General features: G+C 41.3%; 1 protein-coding gene across 7 annotated transcripts in view; it reads left to right on the top strand.

Moving 5' to 3' along the window:
• The window catches only part of LOC105475709 (oxysterol binding protein like 3), a 185,908-nt gene that overhangs the window by 58,649 nt on the left and 102,579 nt on the right, over positions 1 to 24,680 (top strand). The window contains exon 1 of one of the 7 annotated variants that reach the window (XM_011731193.2): positions 2,806 to 6,181. The exons of the other annotated variants lie outside the window; for them this stretch is intronic. The gene's annotated coding sequence lies outside the window, so the exon portion shown is untranslated. Of the gene's footprint in view, positions 1 to 2,805; positions 6,182 to 24,680 lie in introns of those variants that run through there. 7 annotated transcript variants of the gene reach the window in all.

Below are 24,680 nucleotides of genomic sequence, written 5' to 3'. Positions count from 1 at the left end.
CTGAAAACTTAATTTCCCTCCCACCCTGGTCACTCAGCCATACAATTCCCTTGAGAGGGAATTGTTCCCTGGTTGAGAATATCAAGGCACAAGGAAGCAGATTTGCTCAAGGTCACATTGCTGGCAAGGACAAGCCACCTTTCTAACACCAAAGTTTGTGCTCTGCCCAGTCCACTTCACTGTGCCCTACTAGGACTTTTTGTAACACAGTCCAGACAGTACGGTGTTTGTAGATAGTTTGTATTTTTTAACCTTCTATTTTCTATTTCTCCCCTAAATAATGTCTTTTCTGAGGCCAAGCCAATCCTGTTAATCCCCATTGCACTGTATGTAAATTACTTTGCAGTAGTTAAAAAGTAAATAGCATTCACAATACTAATGATGTTAGAAGTATAGAGATTCTGGCCAACTAGGTGGCTCACACCTGTAATCCCAGCACTTTGGGAGGCCGAGGTGGGTAGATCACGAGGTCAGGAGATCGAGACCATCCTGGCTAACACTGTGAAACCCTGTCTCTACTAAAAGTAAAAAAAAATAGCCAGGCGTGGTGGTGGGCGCCTGTAGTCCCAGCTACTCGGGAGGCTGAGGCAGGAGAATGGCATGAACCTGGGAGGCAGAGCTTGCAGTGAGCCGAGATCGCACCACTGTACTCCAACCTGGGAGACGCGAGACTCATCTCAAAAAAAAAAAAAAAGTGTAGAGATTCCATAAGCATTTTTGAGGTGGCTGCTATGTGCCAGCCTCTCAGCTGGGTGCGAGACATAGAGGTGGTGAAAAATTGAATCTGTATTGATCATAGATGTTGAGAAACTGCCAAAAGTCATGAATCTACTTTTACTAATCTACTTTTCATGTATCTTCCTTATAAAATACATTTTTGAAAAATCCAGCAATTTGGCTTTCTGTAAGAATGGCAAGTTCTTAAAAATTCCATAATGTGAACTCATGTTTGTTTTCATTTCCAAATTAGCAGAATTGTACTGAAGTTAGAACTCTGGGATAGTAGCTTAAGGAAGCCATAGGTCCTTCCTTCCCTCAGGCTTTAGAGATCCCTTGTGAAGGATTTGTATGTCTCAGTGGGAGTAGGATGGAATTCTCAATGTGGACCATGCCCTGTATTTGCTCCCCAGTTTAGGGTACCTGAGAGGTACCCTAGAGGGTACACTGTTTCTATTTCCTGCTGCTGCAGCCAGGATGCTTCCACTTCTGAGCCACATTCTGGAGTTGACCTTGGAAGGCGTGATTAGCTTGAAGTGCATTGCATAGGCCTCTCTGGGCTGGCCTAGGCACATGACCAAACATCTGTGAAAAAATGTGTTTTGAGTAGTGTCAAAGAGCTGATTTACAATTACCTTTTGGAGCTCAACCTCTCAAAAGTTGGGATTGTCTGTGCTTGCCCTGTTCATGTTGTTCATTTGACTGCAGACAGAGCAATTCAGGCTTTTCATTAGCCTGTGTCATTCTTTGGATTCGTGATGGGTTGATTTGTGTGAATATGGGTGTACATATGTGTATCTATTTTAGCCTACATCATGATATTTCTGAGAATTAGAGTTGTTGTAACTTTTTTTTAAAAATGTGGGCTTGAGTCACTGCTAAATGTAAAGCAAGCATGTAGAGCAAAGATCAACCAATTGTTTCAGAGTTTGAAAGTCATTTTCATGTCACATCCAGATTAGACTTTTAGTCACTCTGTAAAGATTTTCATTAGACCTTGGATTACACATAAATAGATGCTCAGAGATCTAAGCTGGTGCTGCCTCCTGGGATAGAAGAAAGCCTTTGAGATCTTAGAAGACCCCAGGTACATTACTGGATATAGTTGTCAACAACTTCTCAGGTGAGTTCTAGGATGACTAATGTGGCAGCAGAATTGACAAGTCTTGTCATAATTTGTACAGGTGTTTCAATGTGTAGAGGTTGAATTTGACCTCTGACTTTTGCTATTTCATTCTTTCATTTCCATGAGTTCCTAGATGGTATAGATTTAATAGGCTTTATGTAGACTGATCCAAAATCACAGGGTTGATTTTATTTTATTTTGATTTTATTTGGTCATTTGTTTTCAACTGAGCTTGCTATCTTAAAGCAGTCTTGGTGGGGTTTTCATAACGTTCTTATTGGAGTTTTCAAGGGAGTTTTCCATTTAGATATAATTCACATACCACAAAATTTACTCTTCTGGAATATATGTCGGTAATTTTTTTAGTATATTCACAAAGTCTTGTTACCATCATCACTATGTAATGAATCTCTATCACTCAAAAAGAAACTCCATATTACTTTGTTTCCTTCAGCCTCTAGCCAGTCCCTGGCAAACATTAATCTATTTTCTGTCTCTATAGATTTGCTTATTCTGGACATTTTATATAAGTGGAATCATATAATATATGGCCTTTAAAATCTGTCCTCATTCACTTAGTGTAATGTTTTACATGTTCATACATGTTGTAGCATGACTCACTATTTAATTTCGTTTTATGAATTAAATAATATTTCATTGTGTGGATATCCTACTTTTTATTTATGCATTCAGTTAATAGACATTTAGCTTTTTCTACTTTTTGACTATTATAAATAATGCTACTGTGAACATTCCTGTGTAAGATGTCGTGTAGACATACATTTTCATATGTCTGGGTTTATACCCGGCAGTGGAATTGCTGGGTCACGTGGTAACTCCATGTTGAACTGCCAGAAGGTTTTCCAAAGTTTACGTTCCCATCAAACTGTATAAGGTCCCAGTTTCTCCACATCCTTGATAACACTTGTTATTGTCTGTTAATTAATTAATTTTATATAAACATTTTAGTGGTATCTCATTTTGGTTTTGATTTGCATTTCCTTAATGGTTAATGACATTGAGCATCTTTTCATGTGCTTATTGGCCATTTTTTGTGGCTTCTTTGGAGGAGAAATGTTTATTGTAGTTATTTGCCCATTTAAAATATTGGGTTATTTGTTTTTTTATTATTGAGTTGTAAGAGTTCTTTATTCTGCATATTAGACCTGTATCAGATGGTCAGCAAATATTATCTCTCATTCTGTGGATTGTCTTTTTATTTTCTTAATATTGCCCTTTGAAGTGCAAAATGTTTTAATTTTGATAAAGTCTAGTTTATCACTTTTCCCCCCCTTAGTTGCTTGTGTTTCAAGTGCCATATATCAGAAACCGTCACCTAATCTGAGGTCAGGAAGAGTTACCCCTGTGTTTTCTTCTTAGAGTTTTATAGATTTAGCTCTTGCATTTATGTCTTTGGTCCATTTTGAGTTAATTTTTGTACATAGTGTGAGGTAGAGGGCTCAGCTTTATTCTTTTGCATGTAGATATCAAGTTCCAGCACCAGCACCATTTGTTTTAAAGGCCTTTATTCCCCCTTTGGATTATCTAGGCCGTTTTGTCAAAAATGAATTGACCATAAATGTGAGGGTTTAATGTCTACATTCTCAATCTTATTCCACTGATCTGTATGTCTGTGTTTATGCTAGGACACGTTGTCTTGGTGCCTGTAGCTTTGTAGTAACTCCAAATCACAGTGTGACTCCTCCAACTTTGAAAATACTATTTTTTGATGTGTTGCTGATGTCTGTCCTTCTCCCACACGTATTTTGAGATATCTTTTCTTTGTCATCATGAAGTCATATTGGAAATGCTATTTGAAGTGGCCATGAATTCATTTTCAGATCTAACCTCGGTATTTATATAAAAGGTGTGGATTTGGATGGAATCAGACATACTCCAAAAATTTGGCCGCTGGCTCTGTTTCTTAACTGTAAAATGAAACTCTACCAAATCAAAGGGTAATTCTGGGAATTAAATATGTGACATACGTAAGAGCATCTAGCATTGTACCTGGGAAATATTAGGTACAAAATTTATGTCTGTTGCCTTTTCTAACCCCTTCTCATGGATGCAGAAGCTTTCTTGGTACCTTGTAATACAATTCTAAATTCTTCCTTAAAATCATTCTTCTTCCATTTAGAAACTGTTTTCTCCAGGGTCATCATAGGAATTGGAATTACTGAATTTTCTAGTCTGTGCTGAAATATTTGTATAATGTTTCAGACTAAGTTCACTGCTTTATCTCCAGTGTCTAAAACTGTGCCTGACCAATAGTAAGTGATCAGTGAACATTTGTTAAGTGAATACTAAATGTTGATCCCATTTTCTTATTTGCTTGGATAAATATAAAGTTAATTGCTTGTATATATGTTTCTAAGTGAGCCCACATAACAGTTGTGTGAATGTTTAATTACTGAGGTATTTTCCACAAGATTTTTATGAGTAGTTTATCCAGCTGACCTAGTATTTTAACTTTCTTGAGTGGCACTTCTTTCTTCCAAATACTCACATGTTCCCATCTAGATATTTTCTCTGTGGGGTAATTCCAGACCAAAATAGGAAGGATTGAGTCTGGGTAGTAAAGTTTAAACAGCAAGTGGAGAGGGGAGTGGGATATTGGGGATGGCAAAGACATGTGGTCATGAGAACCAAGAAGGGAAACTTAGGGAGGATAGGGTCAAGTAGGAAAGCACACTGCCAGCTTCTGACCATTGCCATGTTGTTTATGTGACAGTCAGTTTCTCATGACTCTGTTGACCTCTCAGGTCTATACATGAAACTATAAACAGAGAGTTTCCAGGTATCATTACTGGCTGCTGTGAGCCTGATACACACTGAGAAATGGCACCTGTCTTGTTATTATGTGCATCGAGAATAAGCCAACCTTTATAGGTAAGAGTGCAAGTCATTTTGTGGGCTTGTAGGATCCTGTCTAGGATCAGCCTAGACAGGATCGGCAGGCTGAAGGAATGTTGGTAAATGGGAAAGTGTTGCCTCAGAGAATGGATTCCATTATCAAATAGGTTTGGAATGAGTTCAACCAAGTTAACAGGTTTGGGTTTTGTTGTTGTTGTTTTTGTTGTTTAAATTCAGAATTTCTCAGAGCCAGTAATGTGCCAACATATGTTACATGGTGTCTTTAAGAGTGAATGTAAGAGCAGGACTTCCCAAAGATGACTAAAAGGCTCCCACAGAGAACCTTCGGGGACTGGTACTTGCCAGGGCATATTTTGCATAGTTATGGTTCAGGGTAATGCCTTTATTTCTCAGACATGAAGTCTTATTCTTTAGTCTTTTTCAGTTGCTGTTTCTAAGAACGGTCATGTCTGCTGATACATAACATAGAAGCTGACTGTGTCTGTTCTCTTACTAAGAACTGTCACAAAAATGAGAGCTTAAATTAGGAATTACAAAAAAATTGATGAAACTCTCTGTATAAGTGTATATATATAAGTTACAAAATATCCTATGCTCCAGGATATCAATATTTGGGTTTTTAAAATCTGTTACTTGTATTGCTCAGTCTGTGTGGTGCCTGATAATCCTTGATATAGCAAACTTGAAAATTCGATTTCTGTGAATTTTGTTCTAATACACACTCCTTAAGATGGAGAACAAGGAAGAGGCAGGAGGACAAACTATGGAAAACATGACCACTGACTTCTGCTATAGAATAAACACAATATGGACCACTATCATGGTGCTGTGGTAGTAGATAAGCTTGTCACTGGAATGCATTCTTGGAGTTCTGTGGTAGAGCAAATTGTATATAGTTACAAACGTGGGTGCAGCCCTCTCTATTCCTAGGAATTCTTTTTCCTTCCCTCTCTCTACCCACACACTCATCCTTCCTTCCTTCTTCTAAGTCATCAAATAGGAGTTATTTATTTAATTCTCTAAAAAGAGAGAGAGAAATGGGAGAAAATGGAAGATGTCTTAGTGGCTGCTAGTAAACCTGGTTTGTGTGTGTTGGTGTGTGTCACCATTGTGGTGTAACAGCAGCACAGCTGGGAATCCCAGCGTGGGTAATTTCCGTTGACATCTCTAGTGAAAATACCCAAACACCACGTTTTTCTTATCTGCATTGTCAGGGGGTTTCTACACTTCCCTACTAGATGATGGTGTTGGGAGGAGTGATATTAGGCAGATTCTTTCACCTGAGAGCATGGCACATAATGTATCTCCAACAATTGAGACACAGCCAGAGAAGAGGGTCAGGGAATGAAGAAGACTGATGGAGGTATATGAGTCAGAATCTGAGGTTGGGGAGTGTTGGGGGAAATGAGAGAAACACAGATCGGGTGAACAAATGGAAAAAGAACCATGCAAGCTAGAAAGGTAATTGCTGTTTTATTTTTACTTCAGTGATGTTTCCCTAATTTTAAAAAATTAGGCAAAAGAAAAAAAAGTTCAAAGGAGAAAGTAAAAAAGCTCAAGCAGAAGATAACAAATGTTAACATTTATTTCAGCCATGCCTTTGTACAAACAGTGAGAGAGGAACAGAAGGATGGATAAATAAATGATGGGCAGAAATAATTGTGTAAGACTGGGTTCAAACAAAACATGGCTTTAAAAGTAAAACATTCAATTTGATGTTACTTGAATTTAACAAAAGGGAAATAAATTGTCCATTTTCTGAAAAGTAATTCTGTAGCATAAGAGTATTTGTTCTCTTAGGTTCAGAAAAGAGATGAAAACCGTCACGAGGTTGGGAGTCAGGATGGATTGAGAATAACAGGAAAACATGATGAACATCGAGTGCCTTCTCCCTCCGTCCCTGCCTGGCTTTCTGATGTATGCTGCTTGTTTTATTTTTGTTTTGTTAGGCTTTATAGTTTTAACACTCTGTAGCTCTAATTTCCCCTGGGTATCCCTCTACCTATTTATTCCTAATCAATGTACTGTTAACCATTGGTCTTTTTACTATGGCTTTTCATTCTTAAAAATTTAATGGGCTGGGCATGGTGGCTTACGCCTGTAATCCTAGCACTTTGAGATGCTGAGGTGGGTGGAACAGTAGGTCAGGAGTTTGAGACCAGTCCGGCCAACATCATGGTGAAACCCCATCTCTACTAAAAATACAAAAATTAGCTGGGCGTGGTGGCAGGCGCCTGTAATCCTAGCTACTTGGGAGGCTGAAGCAGGAGAATAACTTGAACGCAGGAGGCAGAGGCTGCAATAAGCCGAGATCGCACCACTGCACTCCAGCCTGGGCAATGGAGCGAGACTCCGTCAAAAAAATTAAATAAATAAATAAAATTAGTGTTTGGTGAGCAACAGGGTGATTTTTTTTTTTTTTCCTTTTAGAAAGGGGTTTTGGGTGCCATATTCCTTGAATTTGGAAATATTTCATGTTTGAGGATTATTATGTTTGGAATAATCTGTTGCCTTTATTTTTGAAAGACAACTTTTCTGTTGCCAAACTGTCTTCTAAAGAGGTTGCTCACATTTCTAGTCTACTAGCAATTTATGAGAATGCCTACTTTCCATGGGAGAACTTTAAAGACTTTGCCTGAAATGATAGAACTCTATTGGGTAGTGGCTGAAGTAAGTTCGAGTTGGTAAATCAGTGGCCAGATTATGGAAAAACTTACATGTTGGAGAATCAGCTATTTTCTTGGTGAGTTTCTCCTTTGTTTGACTGATTAACAACTTTCCAGCAGGTCAAATGAGAGCTATTGGGCAGCTTTGTGGAGCTGTTTACAGACTTTGTAAATTGTGTGGGAACCCTCTTAAAATATTTCTCATTCTGTCTGCCTGCCCACTGTGGAAAGGCACCTGTCTGGCTGATGGTAGATTTTGGTTGCCATCTGAAGATAGTAGAAAGTGGTAAATAATTTCATCTACTAAAAAAATTGGCATCTGATTTTTTTTAACTGATAAGTTTTTTGGTTATGAAGTATGGTCTTTTGCCTTGCCTGACAGCCTGTTGTCTTGATACTGAGCAGTCCTTATGAGCCATTGCTAAATGATTTCCATTTGAAGCTGTATAAGCTGGAGGGTCTGGGCCTGTAGGGCAACTCATCTCTTGTAGTGACACAGTTTGAAGTACCTGTAAGTTTACACTGGGCTTTTTACTAAAAAACCTTGCTGATCTCATGTAGAAAACCAATAGCCTGTTTCATCCTTTGTTTCATTTTATCCAGACAATAGAGGAAATGGGAAAGAAAATTGCCCAGATGTGATTTCATACACTTAAGTTTTGGCCATCATACTTTGTGGTGACTCAGATGTACACCAGCCATTGACTTTTTTAGAGGAGGTGAGCAGGACACTCCTGGAAGATTTCAGGAGGCAGAAATGTGTCTAAGTTTGCCCATTTTGTGCTACAGAAAAAGGGGAGAAGATAGGTGGTTTGGAATGGTATGGCCTAAAACTGGGCTCTCCAGTATGGTAGATGCCAGTCATCTGTGGCCATGCAAATTTCAGTAATTTAAAATGAAATAAAATTTAAAATTTAGTTTCTTAGTTGCACTGGCCACATTTCATGCACTCACTGGGGCAAGTGGCTGGAAGCTACAATATTGGACAGCATCAAGTTCTACCGGCTAGTAGATGCTACTGGCTAGTAGAACCTGATGCTGTCCAATACTGGCTGTGCTGTCCAATGGCTGGCTCTGGTCTGCGTGCTGATCTTTTCTTTCCCTGATCCTGCGGGATTCATTCCAGCCTTAAGAGTTGGGCTCTTGTCTCTTCTCTCTTGTTACCTCTACTTTCTATCTTGAGCTTACTCACATCGTGGTGGCTGAGTTGAAGGGCAACACCCTGAGACAACAGAACAAGCGTAAGTTACATTGCCATTTCTAATGCAACCTCAGAAGTCACGTAGCATCATTTCTGCCATAATTAGAAGCCACTCAAATTGGAAGGATGGGAATATAGAAGCCACCTGTTGATGAAGAAGTGTCACTGTCACTTTGTTAGAGGAGCATGTGGGATGGGATGTACATTGGTGTGGTCATCTTTGAAAAATACATCTTCCACACCCAGTAATGAATCAGAACTGGCATCAGCTTGCTGTAAGCCATAAATAAGCCTTGACGTCTGCCTTGGGTCTGGAGACTGGGTGCTTCTCATTTTCGGGAGCTATGATGGTCATTGTTCTGTGCTAGGGCTGTTCTGTCTTTGGGTGTGAGGATGGGAGAGTTGCCTTTTGCATAGTACTCGGAGTTCTTTGATGAAAAACGGTAAGCACAGAATGGTTTATTAGAATGCCCTTAATGTGCTAAACTCCCTAAATCAATGGATGTCTGCATTGAATCTGCAACATAGGGGAATATGCAAGGAAGATCAGGGCCCTGGTTGCTGGATTTGATTTTTAAAATTAATTTGATGGAAGCCAGCTTAGAGTTTTAACACATTACTTATATCCCACATTTTGACTTACATTTTCTTATTTGTAATTCCTATGAACTATTATTTTTTGGTAACATTCTCACTAGATGTAAACTCCTAAATAATTAAGATCCATCTTTCCACAAATTTTTAAAGTTTGATAAATGGATACTTGAGAATGTTTTCTTACTTCTGAGATAAAATAAGTTTAGTAAAATTCTTCTGGCAGCTAGTGTGAAGGAGAGGGAACACAGGTTATCAATTTGATAAACAAATAACGTGCCACCTACCGTGTCAATTAAGAAAAAACAAAAACAAGAATGGGACAGAGTCTTCAAATTGCTTTTAGTCTATACACTCTACTGAAGAGAATAAAATAGCCATGCCATTGTTAGCACTGGGAACAGAGGTGCTTTTAGATTTTTCTTGCCTCTTTAGCTCTAGTCTACCAGTAACCACCCCACCTTTTTAAAACCTGTTTTCTCTGCCTTTTCCTTTTATGTCTCTCTTTTTACCAGTTTGTACTAGTTTAAAAGTGTCTCAGGTTAAATTTTTTGCAGTAATCTTTCTTTCCCCTAGAAGTGAGTAAAACTTCCTGTATCCCTTTTTCTCCCTACCTACGTTCCCTAAATTAGTGATTCTCTTACAAGGAATTGCTTATTATTGCCCCTGCAGTTTTGGAAGAATATCTCCAAAATATATCTTGGGGACTTAGATTTATAGAATTTGGTTTAAGCTTAAATTCTCAGTCCCAGGGTTATTTTTAGTTAAGTGGACAAACAAACTTGAAGTGTGTACATCTCATACATGACCCACTAGGGTATTTTGTTTCTCGTTATTTGAGAGTGTTCAGTTAGCACTTATAGAGCATTGCCCATTGTTAGCTGGCTGTTTACATTTCTGAAAAGATGATAAGTAGATTTTTATAGGAAATAGGGAAGTTTTAAAACTTCACATTCACATTTCATAGTAACTCAATTGATAGTCTTTTTAGATAAGTAATGAAATGCTGTCTGTGGTTGCCAATTGTTAAAACTCTCCCAAGCTTCCGCAAGCAGTTGTCAGTTAAGGGAGCGTAACAACACCCACTGATAAAATTCAAACCACCAGATGTTATTTTAAGTTCTTGGGTGGTGCTATCTTTTCTTACCCTTTAAACTGCTAAGTCACATCCTGCTTTGCATTTCAATTTGGTATAAATTGGATGCAGCAGACATAGGCCTGGCATAAGATGCTCAAACAAAATTAAATACCAGAATTAAAGAAGGCAGTTCTGTGGAGTTAATCTGTCATTTCTGGATGCAAGATTATGTTACAGCAGTGGCTTAACTCTTGCTGTTTATCCAAATCACCTGGGAGCGTCTCAGGATGCCCTTGCCCTGGCCTCATCCCCAATATCTGGACCAGTTGGTATGAAATGGCACCAGGCTTTGGGATTTTGTAGAAGCTTCCCAGGGTGATCCTGTCATGCAGCCAGGGTTGGGGTTGAGAAATGTTGTAGGAGGTGCCCCTCCCTGCCCAGCTCACAGCTTTGTCCTCCATGCTTCTCTCTACCTAGTCAAGCCCTAGCCACATCTTCATGGCTCCCTGCAGGCCACCTCTTCCCAAGCTTTTTCTCACAACTACAGCCCCACCGACCTCTTCCCTTGTGACTGCCCACAGCACCTACCAGATGGCCCACCGTGGGGTGTATTCTGGCTTATTTCATTTGTGACATCTTCTTGCTCTGATCACAGTGGTTTTCCTCCTTGGATTAAGCTTCTTTCACTTAGTTTCCGTCACTGAAGGGTTAGCACAGCAGTGGACACATAGTAGTTACTTTATAGGATGTATACTGAATTGAGTTTTCATCAGTGTGCCTGTCTTCTTTTGGCCACCTGTTTTTCCACTTGTAGCTTCCTTTATTAGCCCACATTTACTCATAAGTATTTCTTCCTTGTAAGGTGTGGAAGGACACATAAGAGTAACTAAACTACAGAAGGAGGAGGAAAACTCAGCCCATTTCTGATTTCTCCATTCAGGAATGGAGGAGTTGTCATAGGACCTATGGACTTATCTCTCTCCATTCAGAACATTGATTCATCCTGATCTGTAGTGACTCTTGGGACCACATGGGTGACAAATGCAACATGAAAGGGGCTGGCTTGCTGGAGAAGGTGAAAATTATTTGAGGATTGGATCTTTACCGTCTATCCTATTTTGAGAATTTGAGATTATTTTAGGCCAGGATAATATACACCTTCAAATTGAAAATAGTAGCTTTTGGCTGAGTGTGATGGCTCACACCTGTAGTCTCAGCACTTTGGGAGGCCGAGGCAGGTGGATCACCTGAAGTCAAGAGTTTGAGACCAGCCTGACTGACATGGCGAAACCCTGTCTCTACTAAAAAGTACAAAAGTTAGCCAGGCATGGTGGCATGCGCCTGTAATCCCGGCTACTCAGGAGGCTGAGGCAGAAGAATTGCTTGAACCCGGGAGGTGGAGGTTGCAGTGAGCTGAGATCGCACCACTGCGCTCCAGCCTGGGCGACCAAAGGGAGACTCCGTCTTAAAAAAGAAAAAGAAAGTAGTAGCTTTCCTTATTTTGTCAGACAATGAAAAGGATTCTTATTGCCAGAAGTTCCTGTTTCTGGCACAGAAAGCTGGCCAGGACAGAGGTGATTGGCAGCTTTCTGTGAAGACGTACAGAGGTGACCTAAAGTTCCTAATTTTAAGGCATGCCAGCTTCTTAGGGCCAACGTTATTTGTACTATACCTGTGTAACTGAGAGATCCAAAAATTAAGTGACTTTAACAAGATTAAAGTTTATTTCTGTCTCATGTAACTGTTCAGATATTGTTATTCCTTAGCTGGCATGGTGACACTACGGTCTTCAACTAGTGGCTTTCATTTCTGGGTCCAGCTATCAGCACCTCACAGCCCTCAGGAATGGGGAAAGGGCAGGGAACATGTGCATGTCTTTTAGGATCATGACCTGGAAGACAAACAGCTCTGCTCACATCTCATTGGCAGCCCTTAGTCACAAGCCCCCACCAAGCTGCAAAGAATGCTAGAAGTGTAAGCCTCTTATTAGATGCCCATGAACCAAACTAAAACTCGAGAGTTCTATTATTAAAGAAGGAGAGAGTGGATATTGCTGGATAATAAGCCATGGCATGCATGCTAACTTGCCAAAATATCGGATCTTATCAGTTATCACCCCTGTTCACTGGTAAAAATACACTAAATGTCAAAAGAAACCTCAAATGTATTAAGAGTTCTATGAAGTCATGGTAGGAAAGTAAAGAACTTGAGGGGGATGTGTGATATCTCTACCTTTTGGGGAAAGGTAGACCACGAGCTTGAAGAGGACGTGGAAAGTATACACGTAACTACAGCACAGATAGTGTTGACAAGCAGAGTTTGGTTTGTGGAGCAGGCTCTTGCCATCTTTTGAGGACAAGTGTGTTTGGCAAGAGATTTGCTAACCCGTTTAAGAGAGTTGAACTGAAATTTGATGGGAAGGAAAAATGTCAAAACTTGATTGGCTGGCCAGGTGTGGTGGCTCACGCCTATAATCCCAGCACTTTGGGAGGCTGAGGCGAGCGGATCACAAGGGCAGGAGATGGAGACCATCCTGGCTAACACAGTGAAACCCCGTCTCTACTAAAAATACAAAAAATTAGCCGGGCGTAGTGGCGGGCGCCTGTAGACCCAGCTACTTGGGAGGCTGGGGCAGGAGAATGGCGTGAACCTGGGAGGCGGAGCTTGCAGTGAGCCAAGATCGTGCCATTGCACTCCAGCGTGGGCGATAGCGACACTGTGTCTCAAAAAACAACAACAAAAAAAACTTGATGGGCTGGAGAACAATAGGCAGAGCAAAGATAAGACCAATAACAGGAGGAGAATGTCAGTAATTTCTTTTTTAAAAAGCCTGGGCAACTGGTTGGTTATAATACCTGCAGCTCTTTGCCATTGCGCAGCCTATGAGAATGAAGCAAAATAAACTTGAAACACTAAAACTTGAATATAGATAGCATCACTGGATCTGTCTCACCATGGTTAGCATGATTCTCATGACTAGAATATGATTTTAGAAGGGGATGTTTTACTGTAAAGAAGCAGTTTTCAGGAAATCTAGACCTTAATGATGAATCCCTGGGTAAGGGGGCATGGTAAGGAAGAAAGATTGTAATAGGATCAGTATTATGGATGGCCAGATGGAGTCTATGGAGGGCGCTCTCTTCTCAGAAACTGAAACTTTAGAATGAATACCACATGTGCTGATAAAAAGGAGATTCAATCAGATAATCACCCACTGGATGTTTCATTCTGCTAATTTCTGATAAACTCTTGACTTGTTTTTCCGATTATTTAATTTTTAAGAAGACTGAAAAGATAATGCAGAGATTGATAGCTCTGGGTTTCTTTCTGAGCCAACAAAGAGGCATTAGCCAGTGATGGAAAGTGGCAGGAATCAGGAATTGAAATCACCAAAGAAGGATGCCTTGGGCATAACATCTCTATGATACTAGAAATATCTGAAACAAGTCAGAGAAAAGAGAGAAATGATGTCTCTTGTGGCCAAAGACTTAAACTGGCAAGGAGATCTCACAAGGAAGGAATAGCTAAAATATTCTGAGATACCTAAGTAATCCCAAGTGATTCCAGTGAACAGTAAAGACAGAAGGCTCCTATGGGAATAAATAAATGTGCTCACACAGAGAACTCTTTCCCTGGCTCAACAAAGATTGCTGCCAGTCTTTGTAAGTCACTTTTCCACAGACTGTAGAAATGTGAATAAAATCCAGTCCTTGAGTGAGATGTAGACCCAACATCTAGCAGTCAGGATATGAAGAGTGAGTCAGGGTACAGGAAACGTGACTAATACTTTCAGGTAGCACAAAAGTAAAGCAGAGTCCAAGAGGAAACAAACCCATTTGGAGTGGAAGAGAGGTTGAGAAAAGGCTTCATGGAGAAGGCAGTGCTGAAAGCCATCTTCAGAAGATGGAGGACTTTGCCACAGACAGAAGAGAGAAAGTGAGTTAGGAGGGTGCTCCGTGAAGAAGGACTCACTAGGATGAAGAGAGAGTACAGAATGCAGGGTTTGTATATGTGAGTTGTTAGAGATGAAGTTTGAGTAATAACAGCCAAAGTGTAACTGAGTGATGTCTGGCAAGGACTGTACTGAGTGTTTTACATGCATTATTTTAGTCAGTCTTCACAAAACCCTGTGAGGTTAGTACAGTTATTCATGCCTGCTTTTGCATGATGAAGCAACTCAGACATTTAGCCACAGAGTGAGTGAGAGGTAGAGCCAGAATCCAAAGCCAGTAAAATGCAACTGTATAGTGGAGGGTTTTGCCTGCCAGGCCTTGCTATTTTACTTAAGCCTGTAGGCATTGGGAATTTGGAGCAGGGGAGAGCCTGGAGATAAATTGAACTAGGGAGTGAATATAGGGATTGAAGTGCTGGGAGAGAAAATTTGGAGTCAACTGCAGGGCCTAATGGTGGTCTAAAATGGATCAGTTCTTTTGAGAATAGAAGAATATAAAACACATTGAGGGGTGATGAGGTCAGTGTCAGGGAGAGATAGAATCTACGCTACTGGGTGCTCTGGGAGAGGGAGTTTGGTTGGATTAGTAGAGGGTGGGTGTCTTAATCAGAGTCAGGAAAGCCAGTGGCAGGTGTTAATATCAGCATGAGGGAGTAATGAGCATAAGCTTGCTGTTCCAGTGATGAATCCAGGGCCAACACCAGGCTGGGGACTGGAGTGGGGGTAGGGAGCTGTGTAGAGACTTTACTAAAGTCGGGGGCCTGTAAGGTGATCAAGAGCTCAAGTGCATAGAGAGAAATGGATGAGGGACCAAACTTTGGTGAGTGCCCGTGGAATTGGGAGAGGAAAAGAGGAGCCAGTAAGCAACGCTTTAAAGACAAGAAGCATCAGCACTCCTATGTTCACAGAAGCACTGTTGATGATAGCCAAGATGTGGACACATCCTAAATGCCCATCAACAGATGAATGTGTGAAGACACTGTGGTAGGAACAGAGTGGTCAGTGGCCTGGAGAGCAACATGCCCATGTATGCTTGTGACTACTGCAATAAATACCTCACTCATGACTCTTCATCTGTGAAAAAGATATTCTACAGTGGTATCTACAAAGAGAATATGAAAGACTGCTGTCAGAATGGGGTGGAAGAGCAGGCTCAGAGCCTGATGGACAAAACATGGCTGCACTTCAACAAGGAAAGTTTCCTCCTACTCCATTCTCTGCCCCTCTCCAGCAGGGGCAATGATCCCACCTTCCCCCAAGTCTCCCTGCTCCTCTTTGCCCTGGTATGATGCCAGCACCTCCTATAAGGGGCCCTCTCGTGATGTCAATGATGGGTTCTCCTCCTCCTGGAATGATGACAGTGGGACCTGCTCCTGGAATGAGGCTGCCATGGGAGGTCATATGCCAATGATGCCTAGGCCCCCAGTGATGGAACCTCCCACCTGCTCCATGATGATGCCTGCTGAGCCCAGAATGACTCACTATGCAGATGAGAACAGCAGGGAGGCCTCTTTATATCAGTTTCCTGTTACTTCTTCTGCTTCACCAGGAGATCATGGTGCTGTGACTCTGGGTGATTTCTCTTTTTTTTGAGATAGACTCTGACCCAGGCTAGAGTACAGTGGCGCAATCTTGGCTCACGGCAACATCCGCCTCCCAGGTTCAAGCAATTCTCCTGCCTCGGCCTCCCAATAGCTGGGATTACAGGTCCCCGCCACCATGCTTGGCTAACTTTTGTATTTTTAGTAGAGACAGGGTTTCAACCATGTTGGCCACGCTAGTCTTGCACTCCTGACCTCAAGTGATCCGCTCACCTCGGCCTCCCAAAGTGCTGAGATTACAGGCATGAGCCACCGCACCTGGCCACTGGATGTTTTCTTAACAGCATGGCAAGGAAGACTTATGCCTTCTTCCTATCAAAGAGAGTAGTTTTGGAGCCCATACTCATCAGTATGGAGTCATGACTCTTAGCCCTGGACGCCTGTGAGAATGTCCTAAGGAGCTTATTCCGCCTCAGTCACGGACTCTGGGCTGGGGCCTGGGCCTCAGTATTTTGTAAAAGCTCTTCACTAGTTTGCAGCCAGGGTTGATAACAATTGGTCTAGACTTTTCTGAAATTTCCTTTCTGTTTCTAATAATCTTCACAGGATCTACCCAATTTTCATTTTCCGATACCTATCTCACTCTCCCTCATCCGGCATAGCTTACTGTCAAGTCCCATGAAGACTGAAGTCATTCAGTTCCTTCATCTGTTTGGGCTAAATTGGTATCCAGAACCCATTTAGCAGAGCTGGGTGCACATTTCCTATCTCTTCTCTGTCGTGGGTTTCAAGTTTGTCTTCTCTGTGGTTATTCTGTTCTTTCCCGTTAGTACTTCTCCTTTAAGAAAAAAGATCGAAAACAAGTGGGATTGGAGCAATCCTCTTGGCCTCGGATGCTTTGTGAAGAGAGTTTCCACACCCAGAAGCTTATCTTCTATTTGTGCATCTGGCTCTGGCTATGTGTCCACAAAGCCCTTTAGTTTTCACCACTGCTGTTTGCAAGCCTTGGCTTGCTCCTGATACCAGTCCTGCAGGCATTATTCTAGCATGGTTGTGCAACACTCTTGATTATGAGCCTGGCAGTACGCTGTTCTAGTTCCTCTTAACTTTACACACACACACACACACACACACACACACACGTTTATTATGATCAGAACACTTAACTGAAACTCTGTATCCATTAAACAATAACTGGCATTCTCCCTTCCCCCCAGCCCCTGACAGCCACCATTCTCCTTTCTGTTTCTATGAATTTGATTGTTTTAAATATCTCATATAAGTGGAATCATGCAGTATTTGTTCTTCTGTGACTGGCTCATTTCACTGAGTGTAATGTCTTCCAGAGTCATCTGTGTTATTGCCCATTGTAAGATTTCTTTAGTTTTTTATGGCTGAATAATATTCTGTTGTATATATAGCTGTCCCCTGGTATCTGTGGGGTACTGGTTCTGTGATCGCCGCAAATACCAAAATTCATGGATGTTCAAGTTCCTGATATAAAATGGCAAAGTATTTGCACATAACCTGTGCACATCCTCCTGTATATTTAAATCATTTCTAGATTACTTACAATACCTAACACAGTGTAAATGCTATGTAAATAGTTGCTATACTGTATTGTCTTAAAATCTGTATATTTTCATTGTTGTATTGTTATTGCTGGAATACTGTTGCTCTGTGGTTGGCTAAAGCCACAGATGTGAAACCTGCAGATACCGAGGGCTGACTGCATATACCACAACTAAAAGAGCTGACAGTTACATTTTAACATTTCAACTGTACTTTTTCTGTCCCACTTCTCCCCTCCAAAATTATTCTCTTTGATAGGAAGAGGGAGTAAGTCTTCCTTGTCATGCTGTTAAGAAAACATCCAGTGGCCAGGTGCAGTGACTCACACCTGTAATCCCAGCACTCTGGGAGACTGAGGTGGATGGATCACTTGAGGTCAGGAGTTTGAGACTAGCCTGGCCAACATGGTGAAACCCCATCTCTACTAAAAATACAAAAATCAGCCAGCTGTGGTGACACCTACCTGCAATCCCAGCTACTCGGGAGGCTGAGACATGAGAATTGCTTGAACCTAGGAGGCAGAGGTTGCAGTGAGCTGAGATCTCACCTCTGCACTCCAGCCTGGGTGACAGAGTGAGACTCTGTCTCAAAAAAAAAAAAAAAATTGGTGAGAACATGGTAGCCAGTGGGGAGGACACAGCCTGATGAAGTCAACCCTACAGCAAAACCCACTGTCCCGAGTGACATCTGTGGTCAGGGGTCAGGGGATATGTGCCAGTAGTGAGGCCCATGTGAACAGGAGGAGGGACTCAGCATTGGAGCAAAGCCCTGGGCATTCAGGTATTGAGTGTTGGCAGACACAGGGGTGGATGTGTAGCAAACATCTGTCTTTTTTTAGGGAGGATGTCAGACTTCTGAAAAGTCCACTTGAGATACTCATAAACATATCTGTTTGGTGATGCTCTTGTGAACAAGGTAGAAAACCAAGATCTGAGTCAATAGCATTTCTTCTGGTATTACATCGATAGTATTACATTTGCATAAAAATCATTTGGAAATTATCTTTCCCTCCTTCTCCCAATCTGCCTGCAAGTGCCCTCTCCCAAGAATCCTACCAGCTTTGAATTGTCCATCGATGAACTTCAAAAGGCTAGTAGTAAGCAACAATGGCCACTTGGGTCTCTCTTGATCTCTTCCTTTCTTCACTGGCAAGTATCTTTGATATGTGGCTTTCTGATTCTGTGAGCTAGAGGCTATTATTTGTGTCTACTCTTTCCTCATTTTTCACTTGTTCTAAGGACATTTGTGGCCATAGGAACTGTCAAGTTGAGGCTGGGAGCCGTAGGGCTCACCCAGAAGATGAAATGGAAGGCATCTTAGTGTTGGAAGCCAAGTATTAGGTTAGTACACAAGTCATTGCGGTTTTTGCCAATGAGAAAACCACCAGTACCAGAACATCTTGCCAACAGCCCAGCAGCACCTTATCTTACTTTCTAACTTAAGAAAAAAAGGTAATTTATTTACACATTGTCATATTCCACAGAGTTTTCACTGCACATGGAAACCGTCCGTAGTTGAGAGAATTGGAGCACAGTGATGATAGAGGGAAGCCAAGCACAGAGAAATACTCATCTCTTGCTACTGAGGATTATCAGTGGTGAGCCATCAATTTGACCCTCTGTCCATCCTAGTGCCTCAGACAAAGAGGGACGTGCTCCGTTCACAGTCTCTGAAAGCCAAGAATAAGCCAGTCGTTTAGGCGTAGAATTCGAGAGTCCTTTCTTTATTATTATTATTTTTTCTTTTCTCTTGTAAATGACCATAGAAGAGACTTTTAAAAAAAAGAAGCCTCTCTACAGTGTTAGTTGGTGTGACCATTTTGAATAGCAATTTGGAATATCCAGTAAAACTAAAACTAGTCCTACCTTAAGATGCAGCAGTTCCACTTGCTTTAGAAAATTACCATCACAGCCTCACGGGGAGCAGATACAAGTTGTTCATTGTATCACCATTTTTAATAGGAGAGAGTCAGAAACATCTGAACGAGTAAGTTCAAGGCATAGTTATGTTGCAGGAGTGGAATAGAACGTGTGTTTTTGTGTGTGCAATAATTTTCAGTGAAAATAAGCCAGCTGCAGAAAGAAGTTAAGTTTAAGAAAACCCAGAAAAATGGTGAGTATGTATGTGTTGAGACCTATTAATTTTGGATGATAGTAATATGGATATTTGTATATATCCTTTGCGTTTTTCTGATTAAAAGAGTAAAATACCCATTGTGATGTTGTGCAGGATGGTGACCAGTACATCCTATACTACCTAACTTACAGCAACGTGATTGCCTTCTGCTAAATGGTCTTATATGGATTAGCTCATCTAATCACCTCAACAACCCCTTTCAGGGAGATCCTTTAATTATTCCCATTTTGCAAATGAAAAATTGAGATCTAGAGAGACTAAAAGCTTAACCTAAAGCAACTTAGTAAGGCTGGCCTTGAACCTGGGCAGTTAAAGTCCACAGCTTTTAGTCTTTATTATACTGCTCTACAAAATTTTCTAGTATCGTACAGTGGGTTGGTTATTTATTTATTGGCAGCAATCATCTCATTGTACGGGCATACTCCTAGAAGACAATGCAGGGAAAGCAGTTCTTAGAGATCAGAATAGGGTAGTTCCATTATCAGATGATATGGCTTGAGCTTGGTGCACACACTGTCTTGTCCTTTTGGATCATTTAATGGTGGCTCACAGCCCAGAAGCACCTTGTCAACCCTGGTCCTACACCAGAAATACCTGTGGAGGTTTAGGAATACCAAAGCCTGGCCCCACCAGAAATTTCAACATAATAGACCTAGGATAGGGTCTGTTTATTAGCATTTTTAAAGGTTTCTCACATAATTTTAGTTTGCACTCTGAGTGTGATCCACTGAATGATACAGTCTGGACAGTACAGAGTTCAAAGTTATAATGTTTGGCAAGAACCTGGTGCATGGGTGTTTTGTGTTGAGGATCAAGGACAGGTCCATATGTGTTGATCTTGATGACCAGATTGCAGCTAATGTCCTGTGAAATCATGGCTCTTAATCAGGATAAGGCAATGCATCTTAGCAGGATAGATCTGTCTTACCAACTCGGTCTCTCTCTCTCTCTCTTTTTTTTTTTTTCTTTTTTTTCCTAGATGTAGTCTTGCTCTGTCACCCAGGCTGGAGTACAGTGGCGCCATCATGGCTCACTGCAACCTCCACCTCCTGGGGTTCAAGCAGTTCTCCTGCCTCAGCCTCCCAAGTAGCTGGGATTACAGGAGCCTGCCACCACACCCAGCTAATTTTTATATTTTTAGTAGAGACGGGGTTTCTCCATGTTGGCCAGGCTGTCTTGAACTCCTGACCTCGTGATCCGCCCACCTTAGCCTCCCAAAGCGCTGGGATTACAGGCATGAGCCACTGCACCTGGCCATCTCTCTCTCTTTTTTTTTTTTTTTTTTGAGACAAGATCCGACTCTGTCGCCCAGGCTGGAATGCAGTGCAGTGGCAAAATCTCGGCTCACTGCAACCTCCGCTTCCCAGACTCAAGTCATCCTCCCACTTCAGCCTCCCCAGTAGCTGGTACTACAGATGTGTACAAGCATGCCCAGCTAATTTTTGTATTAGGTTGGTGCCAATGGCAAAATCCGCACTTACTTTCACACCAACCTACTACTTTTTGTAAAGACGGGAGTTTCACCATGTTGCCCAGGCTGGTATTGAACTCGTGAGCTCAAGCGATATACCTACCTTGGCCTCCCAAAGTACTGGGAGTACAGGCATGAGCCACCATGCCCGGCTGGCCAACTCTGTCTTTTAGTTTTCTGGAGAGCTGTTTGAGGAATTTTGCCATGATGACGAAGTGTGGCAGTGGAAACTGGAAGCACATGTATCTGGTACTTGCTATCCCTTGATTAAGGAGTAGCTAAGCAGTCGGACAAAATTTTTGTCAGAAAAGAACTCAGGGTCTACTCCAATCACTGACAGATTTACAGTAAGTCCTCATGTATCTTCACTGATAAGTTCTTGGAAACTGTGACTTCAAGTGAAACAATATATATGAAGCTAATTTTACCATAGGCTAATTGATAAAAACAATGGCATATTTCCTGTGGCATATTTCTGGTCACAAAAAACATCACCAAACTTCTAAATAACAAAGTTAAATAAAGCAACATTACTCAAGGACCTTCTGTATACCAGAGGCCTAAACATTCTATGCCGTGGATGTAATATTAGCCTGTGGCAGTGGTTCTTGGACTTGTGCATTCAGGTCACCTGGAGAACTTGTGAAAAACAGATCCCTGGGTCCCACTCTCAGTTCCTGATTTTGTAGGTCTGTGGTAGGGTCGGAGATTTTGCATTCCTAACAAGGTCCCAGGTGATACTGATGCTGCAAGTCTGAGGACCACTCTTTAAAAACCACAGGACTACGATGATGATAATAAAAGAGGGTTTTAGCTTCCTACCCTCTGCCATATCACATGTACACAAATAGAAGGATTGGCTTGGAGTCAAATAAGATGGGTTGAAAGCTACAGGCTAAGTCAGTTATGTTCTCAAACTTTAATGTAAGCAAAAAACACCCAGGGTATGTGTTAAACATGGAGATTATCAGGCCCGTCCCTAGATAGACATTCTGGTTCAACTCATCTAAAATGGAGCAAAATCTGCATTGTAAGTAAGATCCAGAAGACTTTGAAAAAGGTGGATCTGGAGACTTTGAGAAATTGTAGGTGATTGTACAGTTATGGGTATTCACAGCGGGTTGGCAAATTCGTATGCAGAAATGCTAATTAACAAGCAAATTAATGTCAGGCTGCAGAGACCTCCATGTCCTTGGTGCTCTTCTTGTTAGTAAATCTCCAAGTATAATTTACTTGGGTGAGTATAGAATTCATATGCCTGTGCAATCTATGTATGCCATGACAAAGAAGTCAGCCAATGACCATTGGTCTCCAGAAATATCTTGACATGGGCCAAAATTAACATGAGATAATTTAGTAATGATTATAATGTTGGTAATAATAATAGAACAGTCAAGTCCTGAATTTTAGTTAAAGGAAGTAGGGGAGTCCACTTCAGAAAGAAGGAAGCCCAACTTCTCAGAAATCCCTATGACCTAACAGTCCCAGTAAGAACACTGAGAGCTGGAAAGAGATGCAGGTTCCCCTAAAGCTAAGGCAAATCCAGCAGTATTAACAGTTGCAGTGTGGTTGAGGCCAGGAAGGTTGTCATTGCCTTCTCTTCTGCTCTGTCCAGACCACACCTGGAGCTTGTCTTTAAATCTGGGCATCATTGTGAGAGAAGCACAAATTGAAGGGTGATCAGAGTTGAACATCTGGGATCCCAAGGGTTCTTGATCCTTGTCCCATTAGAAATGGATGATGATGACAATGAGGCTGTTTAGTCAAGAGAAGAAAAGATTTGCTGGGTGGGATGTGGGGATGGTAGGTTATGGTTAAAAAAATGTTCTGTCTTGTTCTATGTAGTTACCAAGGGCAAATCTAGGAGCAGTGTGTGAAATTATAGTGAGTCATTATTTCAGCTCTAAATAATGACAAACTGTCTAGAATAGATTAAAAAAGAAAGAATGAAATGGAGTGCCTTGTTTCTGTCACAGAAAGTGGTCAAGCAGTGATGATCTCGCTGTGTTATAGAAGGAGTTCTTGCTTTGTTTAAGCCAGAGGTTGGGCTAGAATTCATTGTTAGGCTCCATAATTCTGTCTAATGACTGATGTTATAGCGCTTGTTGTTTTGTTTACTCAGTGATGACAAATAAATGTTTCCAGCGTAAACTGACAGCCAGATACCATTATCCAGCTTTTTGTCTCATGGAAGCTGCACACTTCAAATATGCATCCAGGTGCATTTCATTTGCTGGATTGGGCTCTGAGCAATCTGATCTCCCCTGAGGAAGTAGATTGTGAAGGCCATGGATGGAGCAGGGAATAGAAATGGATACTCTGTTTGAATGTGCCAGAGTAAGCATTTGAGTCTTTAGGCCTCTTGACTCCTGTCTTGCCAAAAGTCAGAATAAGATACCAAAATAAAAAAAAAAAAGGTTTGTGGAGGAATGTTTGACTTTAAGGAAGTGACTTGTGTGGACACTGAGCCTTAGTACTCATCTCCAAGAAACAGTCAGGTATTGGTGCCCTTGGATCAGACCAGCGGTTCAGATAGTTCGGACACATGGACAGCACTTTAGAGGTCCAGGATCACCTATTGGTATCTGAAGTTGTTGTGATTAGAACCTGCTTCCAGAAACTTCTGATGCTGAATCTCTGGTCTGTTGTGCTTAAAGCCAAGTAACCAAAGCCCTGCTTTTGACCATGTAACATTTTTGAAATCAGGATGTTTCAGAGGGTACCATTTGTAAAAAGATGCATATCTAGGATTTGAATAATTTTATTTTACTGAAGACCAGAAATAGATATCTCACTTTAAAAATTCCTAGTATTAATTCAGGACATAATTTCTTTATATATTTTACTGGGAAATTGCAAACTATTTGGAATTACATGCCATCTGGCCTTCGTGAAAGTCGTTTCCAACTATGGAAGCAAAATCTGTTTCTCAAGCAAAACATGGCCAAGTGTCTGAGTGCAGGCCCCCAGGCCTAATGGATTAATAAGTAGCTGTGTTATATGCCCCTCTTTGCAATCTACCAGATAATATTGCTTTTTTGGAGAGCTAGTGGTGATGAATTCTGTGGCTTTTATCTTTCTGCATTTATGTCTTCTTCCAAAGTAAGCACACTGCTTTAATGATTTAACACTAGTCTGTTCACACTCGCGTTATGGATTTTGGGAGATGTTAATATGTTGAAGGACACACGTTTTAAGATTCTGTCATCTTTATTTGTTTGTAGTTGAAGGAGGGGTAGAGCTTCTTACCTTGTGCTGCACCTGCCACTTTCAGGAAGCCAGGAGAGAGGAGGCAATGAGCCTTTACATCTGCTGAGTGTCTATTCTATTCTAAAGCCAGACATTGTATCCTCATTTTCTTATTTAATCCTTCTAATTTTCCTTCCTTCTCTTCTTCCCTCCCTCCCTTCCTTCCACCCTTCCCTCCTTTCCTTCTCTCCTCTCAGGCTGGAGTGCAGTGGTGCAATCTCAGTTCACTGCAACCTCCGCCTCCCAGGTTCAAGCAGTTCTCCTGCCTCAGCCTCCTGAGTAGCTGAGACTACAGGCATGCACCACCATGCTCTGCTAATTTTGGTATTTTTAGTAGAGATGGGGTTTTACCATGTTGGCCAGGCTGGTCTTGAACTCCTGACCTCAAGTAATCCAGTCGCGTCCATCTCCTAAATTGCTGCGATTATAGGCGTGAGCCACTGCATGTGGCCAAATCCTTCTAATTTTCTGAGGTGGCTATTATTATTCCTCATTTTATA

This window comes from Macaca nemestrina, chromosome 4 (genome assembly GCF_043159975.1).
Source record: "Macaca nemestrina isolate mMacNem1 chromosome 4, mMacNem.hap1, whole genome shotgun sequence".
NCBI lineage: Eukaryota > Metazoa > Chordata > Mammalia > Primates > Cercopithecidae > Macaca > Macaca nemestrina.
This window is presented reverse-complemented; position numbering and strand designations above follow the sequence as displayed.